The 18,653-nt window shown below is 40.1% G+C and overlaps 1 long non-coding RNA gene across 3 annotated transcripts in view; it reads left to right on the forward strand.

Moving 5' to 3' along the window:
- Positions 1-1,194: 1,194 nt before the first annotated feature.
- LOC131833807 (uncharacterized) overlaps positions 1,195-18,653 on the forward strand; it is a 54,362-nt gene continuing 36,903 nt past the window's right edge. Inside the window, exons 1-3 of one of the 3 annotated variants that reach the window (XR_009354641.1) lie at positions 1,195-1,624; positions 1,752-1,895; positions 3,062-3,229. This is a non-coding gene — a long non-coding RNA (uncharacterized LOC131833807). Of the gene's footprint in view, positions 1,896-3,061; positions 3,230-6,452; positions 6,603-18,653 lie in introns of those variants that run through there. The other 2 variants (XR_009354642.1, XR_009354640.1) reach the window with 2 other exon arrangements.

Below are 18,653 nucleotides of genomic sequence, written 5' to 3' on the forward strand. Positions count from 1 at the left end.
CATTTCTGTGTCTAATCTCCGAAACTCCAATTCATTCCACAAGGGTGAGCAGCTTTCTTTACTGCAAGGTTTTGTAGAGCCTTTAATTCGGTAGGGTACACTGTGAATCCCCAAGAGGGATACTACATGAGCCTTTTCCAAACTTACTGGACTATCAAGTCCTTTTTGCCAGGAGACTCCCAGGGAATTAAGGTCTATAGATCACGTTTTTGAATATAGGCCATTAGATTAGAAGATTTGTCCTGGTGCTCTGAACATAAAGTTTGTCCCTAAACATCAACATATAGGTTTTAGATCCTTAAGTAGAGAACAGTAGATAAGGAACAAATGATGAGAAATTATGATGGTGGGGCTTTTTGTTTTTATTTTTGTTTGCTTTTGTTTTGTAAATGGTGCTAGCACAAAGTGATCCCAACAATTCAAGAAGCATCAACATTGTCTCATTCATGAAATTTTCCCAGTTGTCAGCTCATTGCACTTTGCAAGTGTTATTTTGTTCACTGGAAATGATCATTAGAACATGCCCACCTGAACACAGATCTTTGCAATCCCATTCCATCTAGGGTGACCTTAGAAATCAGATGTTTCTCATCATTAGTGATAAGCTGTAACAGAAGTGGGTAGCTCTCTGGGATTTGAATGAAGGTGAATGTTTGCCTTCCAAGTGCCAGGGAGATGAGGGCATTTTGACACACCAAAAAGTTGACTGTTGCTTGAACGTATTTGGAATCTCAGAGATGGAAGTCCTACCAATTCAGGCTTTTTCTCCCTTCACCCATTATGTTTTGATCAGTCAATATGTTTATGATTTAAGAGATCAGAACAGAGACCGACTTACACTAATTTAAGCTAATGAAGTTTCAGTGCCAGCACCTTCCATTTGCTCTTCCAGACCCAGGAAAGGATACGGAAAATATATACACTTGGACATGGTCTTTGTAAAGTTTGCAAAAGAAAGATACGTTAATTGCAATTAATTAAGACCCATATCTTTGTACTTCAACTTCCCTTCTGCCATGCTCCCATGTCATGTAGTGTTGGAGCAGCCATACACATATTTGGAACAGGTCTTGGGGAAGATGGGCTGAGTAGCATTTAATTGGGGGAGACACATTTAATTGGGTGAGTAGAATGTATATGTGGTTTGCAGTCATTTCTGAGCCGAAGGCAGTGGCTTAACCCACTGAGCCATCCAGGGGCCCCAAGGCCTATACTTTTAATGAAAGTAATGAAAACATAAGTATTCATGTCAGAGTGTAGCTAAAGCAGAAATGAAATCTAACCCAGATATCATTGATTGATTTTACGCCTTTTTAAAAAAAGATTTTATTTATTTATTTGTCAGAGAGTGAGAGCACAAGCAGAGAGAACAGCAGGTACAGGGAGAAGCAGGCTCCCCGCTGAGCAGGGAGCCCAAGGCAGGACTCAGTCCGGTGATGCTGGGATCATGAAGGCAGACGCTTAACCGCCTGAGCTGCCCAAGCACCCCTATGTTGTTGTTGCTGTTGTTTTTTTAACTTGAGTGAACCTTTTCTTTCTAAATGGTACTATTGTTAAATGTCTGTCACAGAGAAGATAATCCAACATAATGCCATTACACAGATTTATAGCTGACCTTTGAAATGTAAGTCAGAATGCTCCTTTTAGAAAAAACATAATTTTATTTCTATTTCCCTTCAGAAAAAAGTCTTTATGACTTCTGCAGTATCCAAACAGTTCATCCTTGGTGTCCTTTAAACCTGTGTTTGCAGATGACGGACAGATCGGATTGTTGCATTGCACAGCCTGGCTTTCTGTTAGAGCACAGCACTTTAAAAACTCATCCTAGCAACGGAGGCTAAGTTCTTCCATGAGCAGAGTGAGTACAATGAGCCTGTCTGTATTAATCACTAGAGGTAAGCTACCAGGCCATTACTAGCACTTTCTGCCAAGGTAGTAACAGGGAAATAACAGCTGTTTGTATAAGGAAACTAGGAGCTCATTTGCACAGCTACTGGAGGGGATGGGGAGATTAATGCATGTTGTCATTTCTACAAGTTTAATTTAACTTGTGCTAAAATAGCATCAATACCCATTGCCCCTTGCCATTCATTTCTCTTGAATGCTGATTAATTTACTCTCATTTCACCCTGAATGCTGCCAGGCAGTAATGACTTGTAGCCATCTGGCCGTCCTATTTTATTTTCCCCGCTGCCCCTAAAAAGAAGCAGCGATGGGGACATTCTTTTCATGGGCATCCATCCAGCTGCTCAGAGTTCCCAGTCCTCCTTTTGGGGAATGCAGGGTAGATGGCTGTGCTGACAGTGGATTCCTGAAGGGCCACACAGTTTTTGTGTTGGAGCTGGAAAGCAAAAGCCTCCTAATTTCAGAATTGGTGGGGGACGGGGGTGGGTAATGGGGGGGTGGCTTACGAAGGGATAGATCACAGAGCCTATATATATCAGTTAACAATTAAGCTTCGTAAAAGAGATTTATAAAGTACAGCTACTGTTACCGAGAGATATTTTGTAGATGTATAATAATACAAAGTACACAGAGATAGGGCTCTTTACAGGCATTTAAAGCTATATTGTTAATATTGTCTTAACTCCTAGAAGAACGAGAAACCATCTGGTCTCAGTAATTGCTTCCAAATATAATTTATTTTCTTTCCATGATATTTTCAGAATAATCAGATATATTACCTCATTATGGGTAAAAGAATAATAAATTAGACTGACAAAATTTGATTCTATTTCAAGGATACTATTTTTAAAAAATTAAATTTATTGAGCTATAGCTTACGTATAATAAGTTCTGCCCATGTAAGTCTGTATTTTAATGTGTTTTTGACACATTTGTATACTCATACAATCACCACCATAGTCAAGCTATAGAATATTTCTACTAGCCCCCACATTGTCTTTGTGCCCCTTCCTAGTCGATTTTCCCCACCCTTAGCACCAGGTAACATCTGACATTCTGTCAATGTAGATTAAATTGGCTTTTTCTAGAATTTCATAAAAGTGGATTCTTAACATTATATATACTTTTTAAAAAAGATTTTATTTATTTATTTTAGAGAGAGAAAGAGAGAGTGCACACCAGCGCGGCAGGGTGTATGGAGGAGGGAGAGGGACAAGCAGACTCCATGCTGAGCCAGAGGAGAACTCGATCTCACAACCCCGATATCATGAGCTAAGCTGAAATCAGGAGTCAGATGCTCAACCGAGCCACCCAGGCATCCCTGGTATGTATACTTTTGCATCCTACTCTTTTTAAAAAAATTTAATTTACTTTCATTTTTTCAGTGTTCCAAAATTCATTCTTTATGCACCATACCCAGTGCTCCATGCAATCCGTGCATCCTACTCTGTTGCTTAGCATAATTCATCTATGCTGTTGCATTTTTCAATTGATGAATGCTATCTCACTTTCACTCCATATCCTTCCATATCACCATAGATGTGCCATAATTTGTTTATCCATTCATCTGTGGAAAATGGACATTCGATTTCTAGTTTCTAGCTATTATGAATAAATTTGTGTATAAGGCTTTGCATGGAAATATATTTTAATTTCTCTTGAGTAAAAACTTAGGAATAGAACTGCTGGGTCTTTTGGTAAATGTACATTTAACTTTGTAACAAACTATTGAACAGCCTTCTGAAATGATTACACCATTTCACACTCCCACCAGCAATGGATGAGGAGGATTCCAGATGTTTCACATCCTCACCAACACTTGGTCTTGTTATCTTTTAAAAATTGTATCATGTCAGTGGGTATATAGTGGAATTTCACTGAGCAGCTAATTTGAATTTCCCTGTGTTTTAAAATGGAAAGAACCTAGATGTCCATCAACAGATGAATGGATCAAGAAGATGTGGTATATATACACAATGGAATACTATGCAGCCATCAAAAGAAATGAAATCTTGCCATTTGCAACAACATGGATGGAACTAGAGCGTATCATGCTTAGCGAAATAAGTCAAGCAGAGAAAGACAACTATCATATGATCTCCCTGATATGAGGAAGTGGTGATGCAACATGGAGGCTTAAGTGGGTAGAAGAATAAATGAAACAAGATGGGATTGGGAGGGAGACAAACCATAAGTGACTCTTAATCTCACAAAACAAACTGAGGGTTGCCGGGGGGAGGGGGTTGGGGAGAAGGGGGTGGGATTATGGACATTGGGGAGGGTATGTGATTTGGTGAGTGCTGTGAAGTGTGTAAACCTGGTGATTCACAGACCTGGGGATAAAAATATATGTATATAAAAAATATATGTTTATAAAAAATAAAAATAAAAAATAAAAAATAAAAAAATAAAATGTAGGTTTTATTGTTATTTAGGTATGGCAAGGCCAACAGATCAAGAGATCACTGCCACTAGGGTCAGCAAGGATCCAAAATATTAAGACATGAAACATATAGAATAAAAAGACATGATGAATACACCTGATGACTAATGATATTGACCGTCTTATCATGCATGTATTGGCCATTCATACAGCTTCATTTGTAAAGTGTTCAATTTTTTTTGCCTTTTCTAAAAAAAAAAATTGTATTGCTTTCTTACTGAGTTCTAATTAATATAAAGTTTTAATCTAAGCTCTTTATCAGATACTCATATTGCAACTATTTTCTCTCAATCCATGGAAGAGAATTTAATTTTCTTAAAAATGTCTTTCAAAGAGCTTAAGTTTTTTTTTTTTTAATTTTTTTTAAAAGATTTTATTTATTAATTTGACAGAGAGAAATCACAAGTAGACGGAGAGGCAGCCAGAGATAGAGAGAGAGAGAGAAAGGGAAGCAGGCTCCCTGCTGAGCAGAGAGCCCAATGCGGGACTCGATCCCAGGACCCTGAGATCATGACCTGAGCCGAAGGCAGCGGCTTAACCCACTGAGCCACCCAGGTGCCCCGAAGATTTTTTATTTATTTATTTGACAGAGAGAAATCACAAGTAGATGGAGAGGCAGGCAGAGAGAGAGGGAAGCAGGCTCTCTGCTGAACAGAGAGCCCGATGCGGGACTCGATCCCAGGACTCTGAGATCATGACCTGAGCCGAAGGCAGCAGCTCAACCCACTGAGCCACCCAGGCACCCAGGAATAGTATTTAAATCTCCACAGTCTTCCCTCTATTGTCTGGTGCCTTATTATATGTTCTGGCTTCAGAAAAAGACTTCCCCCCAAAGAGTAAGTGGATTGAAAGTGCCTATCAGGCTACTATAGTACATTATTTGAGTGCCTTTTGATTTTTCCTTTACTTGTCTCCCGTTGAATTTGGAAAATCATGACAACCATTTACATGAGTAAAGTTAATTAGAAAGATGGATTAAAAAGTGTTTACATCTTGATAACCTTAACTCTTGCCTGAGACACTATATGCTTTCTTTTTCCCCTTCTATTTCTCATTTTCCCTTTTTCTCCTGGTCCCTCACCCTGAAAATATTTATTTTACTCCCATTTTCATTTGCTTTAGAGAAAGTTGTGTATCTTTTGAGTTATAAACCATCTCAGTTGTATATATTTGATGAGCTTAATAATACCTTCCAAGCCAAAAAACATTTCACAACCAAGAGGAAAAGGTTTTGATTGTCTTCATGACAAATATTTAAGACTGTCTGCTCTTTCAAGTACAGCATTGGGTGCTATGACCAGAAAAAGAAAGATCGATGAATAATGATCATGGTTTGCCTATAGAAGGGAGAGTAACCAACAGAATAATTTAATTCTCACTATCACCTTGTCTTATTCAAAGCTGTCCTGGCTGAGGAAGGAAAGGCCTATCAGGGTCTTTGTTCTAGTGTGCAGATAAAATGACATACTGCATTATTCACACCAGTGCTGAAAATTGATTTTATTTCTCCTACTTGCTGAATTCCAGACTAATGAGATTTGAGTGTTATTCAAGCACAACTATTGTCACATAGCTGTACAATTACCAAAGCTAGACTCCTTTATAAAAAAACAAGTGGTATACTGTTCTTTAATATTTGACACATTTTTCTTTCTCTGCTCACTTTTCCTCAACCTCCTCCCAATTACGTTCTCTGTCTTCATCAATAGTATGCCTAATCAGTAGGAAGAATTTTCCCCACAAGAGAAAAAAAAGTGAGGCCTTAAATGTTGATATTACAAATGTGAGGAGACCAATGTTTTCCATCTGAAAGATTAGTAAGGATTAATCCCTTTCTGTTTTAGAATGAATTAGGCTAATATAGCACAAACCTCCTGTAGTATTTTCTGGTGTTTACAAATATTTCATTTAAGTGCAAAAAATACAGTCAGTGGCATAGCGACTGACAGTGGCTTAGACATTTGGGATGTCCTAAGCAAAAGAGTCTTTGGGTATTTTAGTCTTTTGTTAATTGCAGAATATCAGCTCTCCGGCTTGATTGACAGTTTCTCTCTATCTCTTTCCAACTCGTTCTCAACAGCAGTGGTACACTTTCTCTTTGCAGGACCGCAGCTGAAAGGATCCTTTACCTTTGTCATGTGTGGCTTGCTGACCTTCTGCAGAGCTGGGGTTTAACTAAAATAAAGAATTCTGCACAAGATCAGAAAGGCATCGAAGGCCAGCACTGTGTTTTGAGATTCTTCAAATACACATACCTTGTCTAGTACACAGGTCTGTAATGTGTAGTGAAGATGGGTGTCATGGTTGATAATCCTGGTAAATTAGGGGACCTTGCAGAAGACCTATGGTCCTCTGACATTTGAGGTTAATCTTGGGGTTGTTGGACTCTTCAACCTTATAGGGCTACTCCAAGGTAACTAGATATTTGACAAAAAAGATTTTTTAAATACATTTTTAAAAATTCCAGTATAGTGAGTATACAGTGTTATATTCATTTTTAAGTGTGCAATATAGTAATCCAACAATACTATCTATCAGTGCTCATCATACGTGCACTCTTTTTTTTTTTTTTTTAAAGATTTTATTTATTTATTTGACAGAGAGATAGAGAGAGAGCGCAAGTAAGCAGAGCAGCAGGCAGAGGGAGAGAGAGAAGCAGGCTTCCTGGAGCCTGGGGTGGGGCTCGATCCCAGGACCCAAGAATCATGACCTGAGCTGAAGGCAGCCGCTTAACCGACTGAGCCACCCAGGCACCCCATCATACATGCACTCTTAATCACCTATATCACCCAACCCTCCCCCACCTCCCTTCTGGTAACCATCAGTTTGTTCTCTACAGTTAAAAGTCTGTTTCTTGGTTTTTTTCTCTCTCTCTCTCTTTTTTTTTTTTTTCCTTTGTTTGTTTCTTAAATTCCACATATGAGTGAGATCATATGGTATTTGTATTTCTCTGACAGGCGTATTTCATTCTGCAGTGTATTCTTTAGCCCCATGTTGTTGCATAATGGCCAGATTTCATCCTTCTTTATTGTTGAATATTCTACCATATATGTATATACACATATACATATCACATCTTCCTTGTCCATTCATCTTTCATTGGATACTTGGGCTGCTTCCACAATTAGTCTGTTGTAAATAATGCTGCAATAAACCTAGGGGTGCATGTATCCTTTTAATTAGTGTTTTTGTATTTCTTGGGTAAATACCCATTAGTGCAATTACTGATCATAGGATAGTTCTTTCTTTTTTTCTTTTTTTTTCTTTTTTTAGGAATCTTCATACTGTTCTTCACAGTGGTTGTACCAGTTTGCATTCCCATGAACAGTGCATGAGGGTTCCTGTCTGCCCACATCTTCTCCAACACTTGTTGTGTCTTATGTTTTTTACCTTAGCTATTCTGACAGGTTTGAATAGCTCATTTTGATATCTCATTGTGGTTTTGATTTGTATTTCCCTGATGATGAGTGATTTTGAGTATCTTTTCATGTGTCTCTTGGCCATCTGGGTGTCTTCTTTGGAAAAATGTCTATTTATGTCTTCTACTGATTTTTAAAATTGCATTATTTGTTTTTTTGGATGGTGAGTTGTGTCAGGTCTTTAAGTATTTTGGATACTAACCCTTTATCAGATATGTCATTTGAAAATATCTTCTCCTATTCTGTAGGTTAGTTATTCTTTAGTTTTGTTGATTGTTTCCTTCACTGTATAGAAGCTTTTTTTTATTTTTTGTTTTGATGAAGTTCCAATAGTTGATTTTTGCTTTTGTTTCCCTTACTTCAGGAGACAGATCTAGAAAAAAGTGACTGAGTCTGATGTCAGAGAAATTACTGCTTGTGCTCTCTTCTGGGATTCTTATAGTTTTAGGTCTCAGATTTAGGTCTTTAATCATTTGAGTCTATATTTGTATATGGTATAAGAAAGTGGTCCAGTTTTTTTTTTCTTTTTTTTTTCACATAGCTGTCCACTTCTCCCAACACCATTTGTTGAAGAGACTGTTATAAAACTCTTGAAGCAAACTTTCAAGATCATCTAGTTCAACCCCATTATGTAAAGATGAGGTTATTATGAGCTAGGCTGACTGCTCTCTTGGTGTTGCTCTGGTCATTAATACAATCTTTCTTTCTCTTTGCATCTTTCTTGCTCTTTCATCAATTCATTCACTCCATAAATATTTTCTGAATGCCTGTTCTGTGCTAATCACTAATGTGTTAAAAGAAGAGGATCGGGATTCCTGGTTCACTCAGTCAGTTAAACATCTGTCTTCAGCTCAGGTCATGATTCCAGGGTCCTGGATCGAGTCCACCATTGGACTGCTTGCTCAGTGATGAGACTGCTTCTCCCTCTGCCTGCTGTTCTCTCTACTTGTCCTCTCTCTTTCTGACAAACAAATGAATAAAATCTTAAAAAAAAAAGAAGAAATAATGAGACAGATAATTTTTCTCCCATACAATGAATCTTAAAAAAAAGGAAATTAGAAACAATTTAATTATTGTAATTATATAGTGCTTTGAAATTTTCTAAATATTTTTGGGGTACCTGGGTGGCTTAGTAAGTTGTCTGACTCTTGATTTCAGCACAGGTCATGAACTCAGGGTTATCGAGCCCCACATTGGGCTCTGCTCAGCATAGGGTCTGTTTGTCCTTCTCCCTCTGCTCCTCTCCCAACTCATGTGTGAGTTTTCTCTCTCTCAAAATAAATAAATAAATAAATAAAATATTTTTTAAATTCCTGAATATTTTTATATAATTTATCCAATTTAACCATGAGAAACAAGTTTTGGTTATGAGCACTAAACTTTTGCTATTTCATTAGACCTGACTATGAGAGAGACTTCTCTGAATGACAGATCCATGTCAGTAAGCATCCTTCTGTGTAAGAATAACCTAGGAACAATCATTGTGATAGGGAAAAACTGTACTCTAAGATGGCCAACCAAACCAGCAAGAGAATTCCAGTTCTTGTCTCAAAGCCCCTCCGGGTTCGTTCCTACCCTGTTTCCCACACGCACCAAAAGTACCAAGTATGCGGAAGTAGAAGAGTATAAATTTCCCTCCCTGCTGGTGCTTGGGGCTCAGACCTTTGAAGAACAACCTTCTCTGAGCCCACTGGTGTTCAATGAACCTCTGATCCTCCAAAGTCTCCGAGTGCCCCTTGGTTCTTCTGCCAGGATCCAGTCCAGGTTCTGTAACATTTGGTTCCCTGACTGGGAAACCCAACCGTGCTGGCCCATTGTTGCCACCCATTTGGGGCAATGACAGGGCAGTGACAGAATACAGGATCAAACGGAGAAAGCACACCCTGCCTAATTTTCAGCAGTCTCCCGCCCGGTCACCTCAGGCCAGCTCACCCTGCTGTTCCCACCTGGACTCAAAGGAGATGTGGCAGGTAAGGACCTGGTCCTGATGTCAGATTTCAGTAAGGCCTGGGGCCCCAGGACCCAGTCAGGCCCACCTGTGAGGGTGGAAAGGGAAACTGGTCACCTCCCAGAGACCTCTTAGGGGGTCTCACAGGTAGGGCCTCTCAGGGTTGGGGGGGAGGTCCTTCAGGTCAGAAACCCCCATAAGGGGGGACAGAAAGGAATTTCTGAAAGGAATTCCACAGGTCAGGGCCTCCTGTGGGGGAGGAACTATAATAACTTTGGTGTGAATGCATGAGTGAATGTGCAGTTTGACCTGGCTTCATGTGGACTGATTCTGTGGCTCCATGGGTGGGCCCCCATAGGGTCCCCAGAAACCTATGGAGTCCAAGTGGCCCTAGCATGCTTCTGTGGTGATCTCATAGGGTCTACGGTGAGCCCCTTTGGGGTGCCAGTCTGGGGGTTTATACAGACTTGCTAAGGCTAAGAGGCACCCAGGTGTTTTCTGGGATGGTGGACAGGCAGGTGTCTGACTCGTATCTCCTTTGGAGGGACACCCACCCTTCCTTTGTCTTCATGCCAACGACACAGGAAGGGAACACACAGGGTGGCCAAGAGAGCCCCCTGCTCATCATGGGTAGAAGCTCTTCAAAACCCACAGTCTTAGACTGTATGCTCAAAATTTTAAGAGGTGATACTCAGGAGACCATGGGATAAAAACATCTGGAAAATTAGGCACATTATGTGAATTAGAATGGGCCACCTTTGGGGTTGACTGGCCCTCTGAGGGGCCCTAAGACATACCCACTGTCTAGGTCATTTACAAAATTATGGTTGGGACTCCCAGACACCCTGACCAATTCCCACATATTGATTCTTGGCTTCGGATAGCCCAAACTCTGCCCCCATGCGTCTATTCTGTGTTAATAGGAAGGACCAAAGTAGGACATTTGTAACCCAAGTGAAAGAGCCCAAAGGCTGTAAGGAAGCAAAGCCTATCAGGGAGGCTCTGCCTGGGGGCGGGGGGGGGGGGTGTCAGGGGCAGCAAGGCAGATAAGCTCTGGACAAGGATGAACCCATTAGAAAGTGTGGGACCACAGTCCTCTGACCCAGGGCTTAAAGCTGACCTGTAGGAAGACAGTGTTCCTGCTTCTTGTAAGTGGCATGTGTAGGGAGACACCTGATTTAGCAGCTCTGACAGACACAGGAAACTTGATCCAGACAGAAACAGGATGTAAAATAACAGGAGCTCTCATATTTACCTTTAAGAGAAAGTGGGGGAGACTCCTGGGTGGCTCAGTGGGTTAAGCGTCTGCCTTCCACTCTGGTCAAGATCTCAGGAGTCCTTCAGAATGGAAACTTTAAGGAATATTCCCCAGCAGCTGCCAAAAATCCTTTGTTTGGGGGAAATTCTCTGTCTTCTCTGGCCCAATATGGATTGTCTATGCCCCTCGCTTGTTGGTGGGAAAACATGGCATCTGCTCCCGTGGAGCTGGTGATCTCCTGAACTGGGAACCCTTTCTCTGCCCTCAGGCAGCACTTTGTCTCTTCTGCCTCTTCATCCCTCTTTTCCTGTTTCTGTACCACCTTGGGTGCAGCCTGCATTACTGGCTTCTAGACCATCCTCAGTGCCTCAGGCACCATGGCTCCTCCCTTCACTGTCAAGGAGCAAGCAGAGCACCCCCAGGACCTAACACCTCCCACTCCAGATTTCCCCACGTGTCTCAAGTGAAAATTGACCATGGGGAAGATCCTGAGGGAACATAATTCAGCGTTTAAACTAAGTTTATTGGTTTAGTTCAGACAGATGTATTTTAAGTTATCAGTGGTAAATGTGAAACTTTTATCCTATCAAGGTTTACTGAAGGTCAAATAACCTCGTGTTACCTCTGTTGTGTTGTTAGTAACCATCAAAGTTTTCATGGGTAGGGGCACCTGGGTGGCTCAGTGGGTTAATCCTTTGCCTTTGGCTCAGGTCATGATCTCAGGGTCCTGGGATCCAGCCCCACATCAGGCTCTCTGCTCAGCAGGGGGCCTGCTTGCTCCTCTCTGCCTGTGTCTCTGCCTACTTGTGATCTCTGTCTGTCAAATAAATAAATAAAATCTTTAAAAAAAAAAAAGTTTTCATGGGTGATTGTTAAAATAGCTTTCAAAGTCTTTGGTAACCCTGAAACTTTAAAGTTTTGGTTAGATGACAAATGGAATTAAATTTGTTGGACATCTAGGTCTTTTCCAAATGGGATAAAGTGCTAAAGCATTGATTACTGGACAAAGGTTTGTGCTTGTGACTTACTGCAAAGAATTAAGGCTATTTAAATCTGTTGGTAAACATGTTTTGTGCTTAACTGATTCAGATTTGCCATTTAAGGATTCTGGTGTAACAGTTTACAATTGGTTACTTTTTAGTCTTCACTAGAGATCAAGGTTTCTAAGAGTGCAAAATTCTGCTAAGTGTAACTAAGACTGATGGAAATAAGGGGATCAACTCTGCATGTGGAAAAGTAGGAGATATGTAAGAAAGATAAGGAATGGGAATACATTTTGTTGAAGGTAAAAGAAAGTAATCTTATCCTAAATGAGATGGTTGTTTGGAAAGAAATGGCTTGGGACAAAACCTGAAACCCGAATAAAAAGGAAAGAAGGTTTGTGAGGGGAAATCTTTGGAAATGAATTATAGGTATGGTCAGGACAGACTAAGATTGAAACGAATTCTAAAAAGACACTAGTATAGAAAGTTGGTTTTCTCTCTGTTCAAAAAGACAAAGTATTCTCAATTGTTGGTCTGCTCTTGATAAGAAAACACAAATAGTTGTTTTCTCTCTGCCTGCTTAGAAAAACCAGTTTCTATGTCTTGAGTTTGTCAGGTCTTTAACATCCCTAATGCTATGTCGGCATGAGCTTTAACACTTTCTAAGGTTTTAACAAACTTCCCCAAGAATGAACCAAGTCTTGCTGACTAATCAGGCTTGCTTGTTTGGTATGTAATGTTCTGGTTCTGGCTATTGAAGTGTTACATATCTAGAATAACTGAGTTTCCTCGTCAATCATCTCATAGTGAACTCTCCTATCAGATCATTAACCATGTATAATCTGAGTTTGCCATTTGTAATTGTTCTAATTCTCCTGCAAAGTGAGTTCTATCTTCAAAGAGATTCATATAAAGGACTTTTAGGACAGATACAGGTATTCAGTATAGTAAAAATCCTAAAACTGAAATGAGTAAGAACTTCCAGAACTAAGAAGCTGCATTCAGGCTGAACAAGAATCAGTAACATGGGACTAAATGAGCTAAAAAGATAATTATAGTTTTGTGATCCTTGTTCAAAAAGCATTGCTGGTTCCTTAATGTTCACTCTTCCTGATTAGGGAAATGTAAGATTTCTATGACCTACAGAAACATGATAAAATAATTGTTTGTAAGCAAATTAAAGCATTCAACTTTTCTCTCTATCTGAACCCTCTGAAACTCAAAAGGTCTCAGTAAGTATACCTTCTTCCATGGCAATCTTAGTCATTTGCATAATTTCAGTAAAAATCTGTTCTCCTTATAACAAGACACCATTGGAAACATTGGTTATTTTACCAAGGCTTTGACTGGAGTGTCATATTTGAGCAAGACATGCATAGACTCAGATATGACCAGACAACTTTAAGGAGCTAAGGGTGACTTTATGAAATTTGGAGCCATAAAGCCCCTTGGAACCGTTGGCCTGATACCTTGCTTACAGAGGTCTCAGGAACCTCACCAAGTGAGTAAAGGATTTCACTTCCTGGCAGGTACAGGAACCTTAGGATATTTTGGGAACCTCATGAAGAGGAATCTGCCCAAATCTTAGAGGTATTGAAGGCATATCTGATGGCAAGTACATGGCTTCTCGCCTGGAGAGGCTACCAAAAGTTCAACCTAGAGATTCCTTATAAAGTTCCAGCAAAGCAGATTCTAAAAGATCTATATGATCACTCACTGTTCTTGCTGAGCTTATGTAAATAATTAGGCCAATTTGGTTAGAACTAGACTTGTTTCTCAAGTAAATTAGTCCTGATTTGGCTATCTCTGGAAATGAGGGTTATTTAAGAGAGAAAAATTGTTTAAATAATACCCACCTTTGTGGATGTTAAATTCTAGATTTGATTGTCTTTAAATGTTTGTTGTTTACCTAAGCTAGACAACTCGAAGTAAACTTCAGGGAAATTACCACAGTAACTCATATATAGACGATCTTCTTACTAATTATTCTGTGGATATAATAATAACAGGACCCCATGGCACATGTTTGAACAACTGGAAAATGGGACTGATTCCCCAACAATTGTGTAACTTATCACCTTGACCAGTTCTGTGTGGTTGGGATAGTAAAATCATTCCCTAAAATCCAGAGCATACCCTACTCTATAGGGTTAACTATGGACTTGTAGAGATAATGGATAATACCACTTTCTTTGTGATTGGTTCAGTAATGCACTTTGAGTTAGCCTTATCTCCTGAGACAAGTTTTCTCCCACTTGCCAGTGATCTTTTGTAATTAGAATGTTAACTCTTTACTTCAGAGAAAGAGCTTAATGGTATTTTTCAGTTATACTTATCCTAGAAGCCACTTCTATTGAGGTACAATTGTAAACAAAGGCTTTCTAAGCATACAACAGTGCTCCTGGTAAAAAGAGCCTCAAAGCTCGTTATGGGACAGCCCTCACTGTAATGACTTCACATCCAGTCTAGAGTGTCTTAGAAACCAAAGGCCACCAACGGATGATGGAGGCCAACTTATTAAATACCAGGCTACACTAATAGATATTCCTGGAATAATACCTAAAACCTGTCAAACTTTAAATCCAGTTACCCTTATGCCTGGACCTGAACGTTGCACTTCTATAGAGCATGACTGTTGGAGGAGATTGCTGCAGCTATAATTCATCTCAAAAGCTCTATGACAGGTCATTCCCTATAGTAAATAGGCTTAGAGGAGACCTTGAAGAGATTGGAAACTTAGAAGTGTCCCAACACCTCCAAGTCCTGGAAAAAACTCATAGTTGCATCTCCTGAGAAGCGTTAGAAGGGACCCCCTCAAATCATGGTGGATAGGGCCCCACACTGTTGTCCTAACCACCCCTACTGCCTTCAGGGTCTTAGGTGTCACTGAATGGGTCCACTGCTCTAGAGTAAAGAAGGCTCTCACCAGTTGGATGAATCACACCAGTGGAAAGCCCAACCAAATCCTACGGACATGCTCTCACTCAACCTTCAGTGAGACCCCAGCAACTGGTGGAGGACATCTGTTCACTGTGGTCCCTGGCTATTGATGACATGACACTGACCCTCACGTCAGGAGTTGGACTTTACATTGCTGCCCCTTCTGACTGGACTTTCTCCCAGAAACTTGTTATTGTTATTGCTTATTGGGCAGCCTTAGAAACCTTAAGATGGATTGCTAAGTTCATAGAAACACTGTTACCATGCGAGCCACTGCCCAAATACTAGCCTTATAAGGCCCATTGTAGTAGATGATAATGATGCCCTCTAAACTAGGTGTTTAAAGGGGCATCCAAGGGAAGAATGATAGGGAAAAACTGTACTCTAAGATGGCCAACCAAACCAGCAAGGGAATTCCAGTCCCTGTCTCAAAGCCCTTCTGTGTTCTTTCCTACCCCGTTTCCCACACGTGCCAAAAGTACCAAGTATGGAGAAGTAGAAGGGTATAAATTTCCCTCCCTGCTGGTACTTGGGGCTCAGACCTTTGGGGAACAACCTCCTTTGAGCCCACTGGTGTTAAAAAACCTCCGATCCTCCAAAGTCTCTGAGTACTGCTTGGTTCTTCTGCCAGGATCCAGTCCAGGTTCCATAACAATTGATCTGGCTCACCAAACAGCATTTGAAACCATGCAAGACCAGGAGAATGGAATACATGTTTCTTTTCTGGTACCAACCAGACTTGTAAATACTGAGGCAGTGTGAGCTAATCCTCCCAAATCAGTTGAGCATGGATGGATGAAATAAGTTAATTGTCATGGATTTATCTCTAAGGATGGTCTTTCCATTTCCAAGGCTTAACTGCAATTCAAATCACCCAGATAGGCAAACAATGGCTGATCACACCTATCAGTAAAGCCAGCTTTACTCCTTGGTACTTTAAATATCCAGTCCACTCACTGCCCAAAATGAATTCTCTGCCTAGCCTTAGAATGTGAGGACTAAAGCTTTTAGGGTGTCAGGAATGAATCATGATATGTACCTCATTGCTCATAAACAGTGATTAGATGATATAATTATAACCTACTTGGAGATGTTCCATGGCAATGACTACAACCAATGGTGAATGTTATCTGAGGATTAACTTCCCAATTTTTTGGGCAGAGGAGCTTGACCAGAAGTAGGGTTTAAAGGTATAATGTGTTTGCTTATCTCCCAGATTCCTTTTACTGCAGTTTCAAGGAGCTTACAATTTAGGAAGGAGACAAGTTACTTCGATGCATTCAGTGTTTTTGCTAAAGAAGGGTCACTTTTCATAGCTGATGGGTTGAGAAGATGACTGAAACTTTTTGAAGCATCAGATCTGATTTAGTCCCAAAGGATGCATGAGAGTTGGTCAAGTGAAAAATGAGGGCAAGAGTGTCCTAAGCAGAAGAAACAATGGGAGCAAAATCGCGGAGGCACAAAACAGGAAAATGGTTGTAGGGGACTATAATAAAGTGGGGACTATAATAAAGTGGAAAATGCAAGGCAAGGAGCACTAGATGAGGCTAGAGAGGTAACTATGTATTATCATGAAGAACTCATAGCAATAGACCTAGCTAATGATGTCCTGAGTTGCGTTCAATTGTGGAAATAAAAATAGAGGAGATCATTTCTGGATATGGTGACCATGCTTTCCAATTCACAGCGGTTGTCAGCAATTCAGCTAGAAAAAAAAATGTAGATCAGAATATGCCACCCCCAAACATGCCATTTTGCCGTAAGATTATTTTGAGCTGAAGACAATTGAGAAACAAATGCCAAAAAAGCTCTCCGTTCTCCCCTTCCATTTGCCTAAAAGCAGAACATTAATTTCCATTTGTAATGGGGTCTCCCACTCCCATACCAGGAAAGGAAAGGCAACTCTTAGATGCTTAATCACCAGAAACAACTCTAGACTCTTGGTAGCCATTAAAACATTTTTTTGATGTTTGGTACTACTGTGTGACTACATAATTTTTGTATGGGATTTTATTTTATTATTTCTAGTTTTTTTTAATGTTTCAAGTTTTTATTCAAATTCTAGTTAGTTAACATGTAGTGTAATAATAGTTTCAGGAGTAGAATTTAGTGTTTCATCACTTTCATATAATACCCAATGTTCATCACACGTGCCCTCCTTAATACCCATCCCCTATGTAACATATCCCCCCACTTAGCTCCCCTCTAGTAACCCTCAGTTTGTTCTCTATAGTTAAGAGTCTCTTTTATGGTTCCCCCTCCCTCTCTCCCTTTATTTTCCCCCTATGTTCATCTGTTTTGTTTCTTAAATTCTACATATGATGAAATCATATGGTATTTGTCTTTCTCTGACTGACTGACTTCACTTAGCATAATATACTCTAGCTCCATTCACATCATCGCAAATGGCAAGATTTCATTCTATTTGACGGCTGAGTAATATTCCCCAAGCAGGGAGCCTGACACAGGGCTTGATACCATGACCCTGGGATCATGACCTGAGCTGAAAGCAGATGCTTAGTTGCCTTCTAAGGCAACTAAGGTGCCTTAGTTGCCACCCAGGTGCCCCTTCTTCCCATTTCTTAACTGGGTTATTTGGTTTTTGGGTGTTGAGTTTGATAAGTTCTTTATATAGTTTGGATAGTAACCCTTCATCAGATATGTCACTTTCAAATATGTCCTCCCATTCTGTAGGCTGCCTTTTAGTTTTGTTGATTGTTTTCTTTGTTGTGCAGAAGATTTTTATCTTGATGAATTCTCAATAGTTCATTTTTGCTTTTGTTTCCCTTGCCTCTGGCAACAGGTCTAGTAAGAAGTTCTACAAAGAGGTTGTTGCCCATGTTCTCCTCCTTTCAATGGTTTCCTGTCCCACATTTAGGTCTTTCATCCCTTTTGAATTTATTTTTGTGTATGGTGTAAGAAAGTGATCCAGTTTCATTCTTCTTCATGTTGTGGTCCAGTTTTCCCCACACCATTTGTTGAAAAGACATTCTTTTTCCCATTAGATTTTCTTTCCTGTTTCTTTGAGGATTAGTTGGCCATTGTTAGCAAATTTCATATATGCTGTATTAGTATTAGTGCTAGTAACGATGTTCTACATTATATCCCAGGACTTATTTATTTTATAACTGGAAGCAAAATGTTACCTTAAGACCATTAAACCTGCTTTGGAAATACAGCTCTAGGCTATGTAGCCATGAAGGAAATACCATGCAGAAGATACCCAAGCTGCCCATTTCAGGTGTAAAAGGTTGACTCTCCTGAGACCTACAGCTATAAATCTTGGTCTGGCATAGGAGTTTTCTGCTTATAATTATGTTGTTTAGAGACAAGAAATCTTTACTTAATTTGAAGTAGAAAAAGTACAAGAAGGGTTTCTTTTTAAGGTGGGCATTTTGCATAAAGAGTTTGACCTTGTTGTACAATATTACTCTTCCCCCTTGCTCCCCAGGTAACGGCTCTCCTTTGGGAGAGTAGGGCAGTCCTGTCTCTCTGCAAACTGTTGTCTGAAGAGCAGCATCAAAGACTGGCTGCCTTCTGGGTCATTTTGGTTTCTTGTCAGGTCATGTCTTTGAATGATTTCTTCAAACAAGGAGAAATTCTCCTCTTAATGTTCCATTTCAGTTTTTTCTCATTGTCCTCTTCAAAGTGACAAATGTCCCCTTGGCTCAGTTTTACTTTATACTGCTGACAGGATGAACAACACTCAGGCAGTTGGCTTGGTGCACAGACGTCTCCCCACCCCATGTCCATCTGA

Source organism: Mustela lutreola, chromosome 6 (assembly GCF_030435805.1).
Source record: "Mustela lutreola isolate mMusLut2 chromosome 6, mMusLut2.pri, whole genome shotgun sequence".
In the NCBI taxonomy this organism is placed as follows: Eukaryota; Metazoa; Chordata; class Mammalia; order Carnivora; family Mustelidae; genus Mustela; species Mustela lutreola.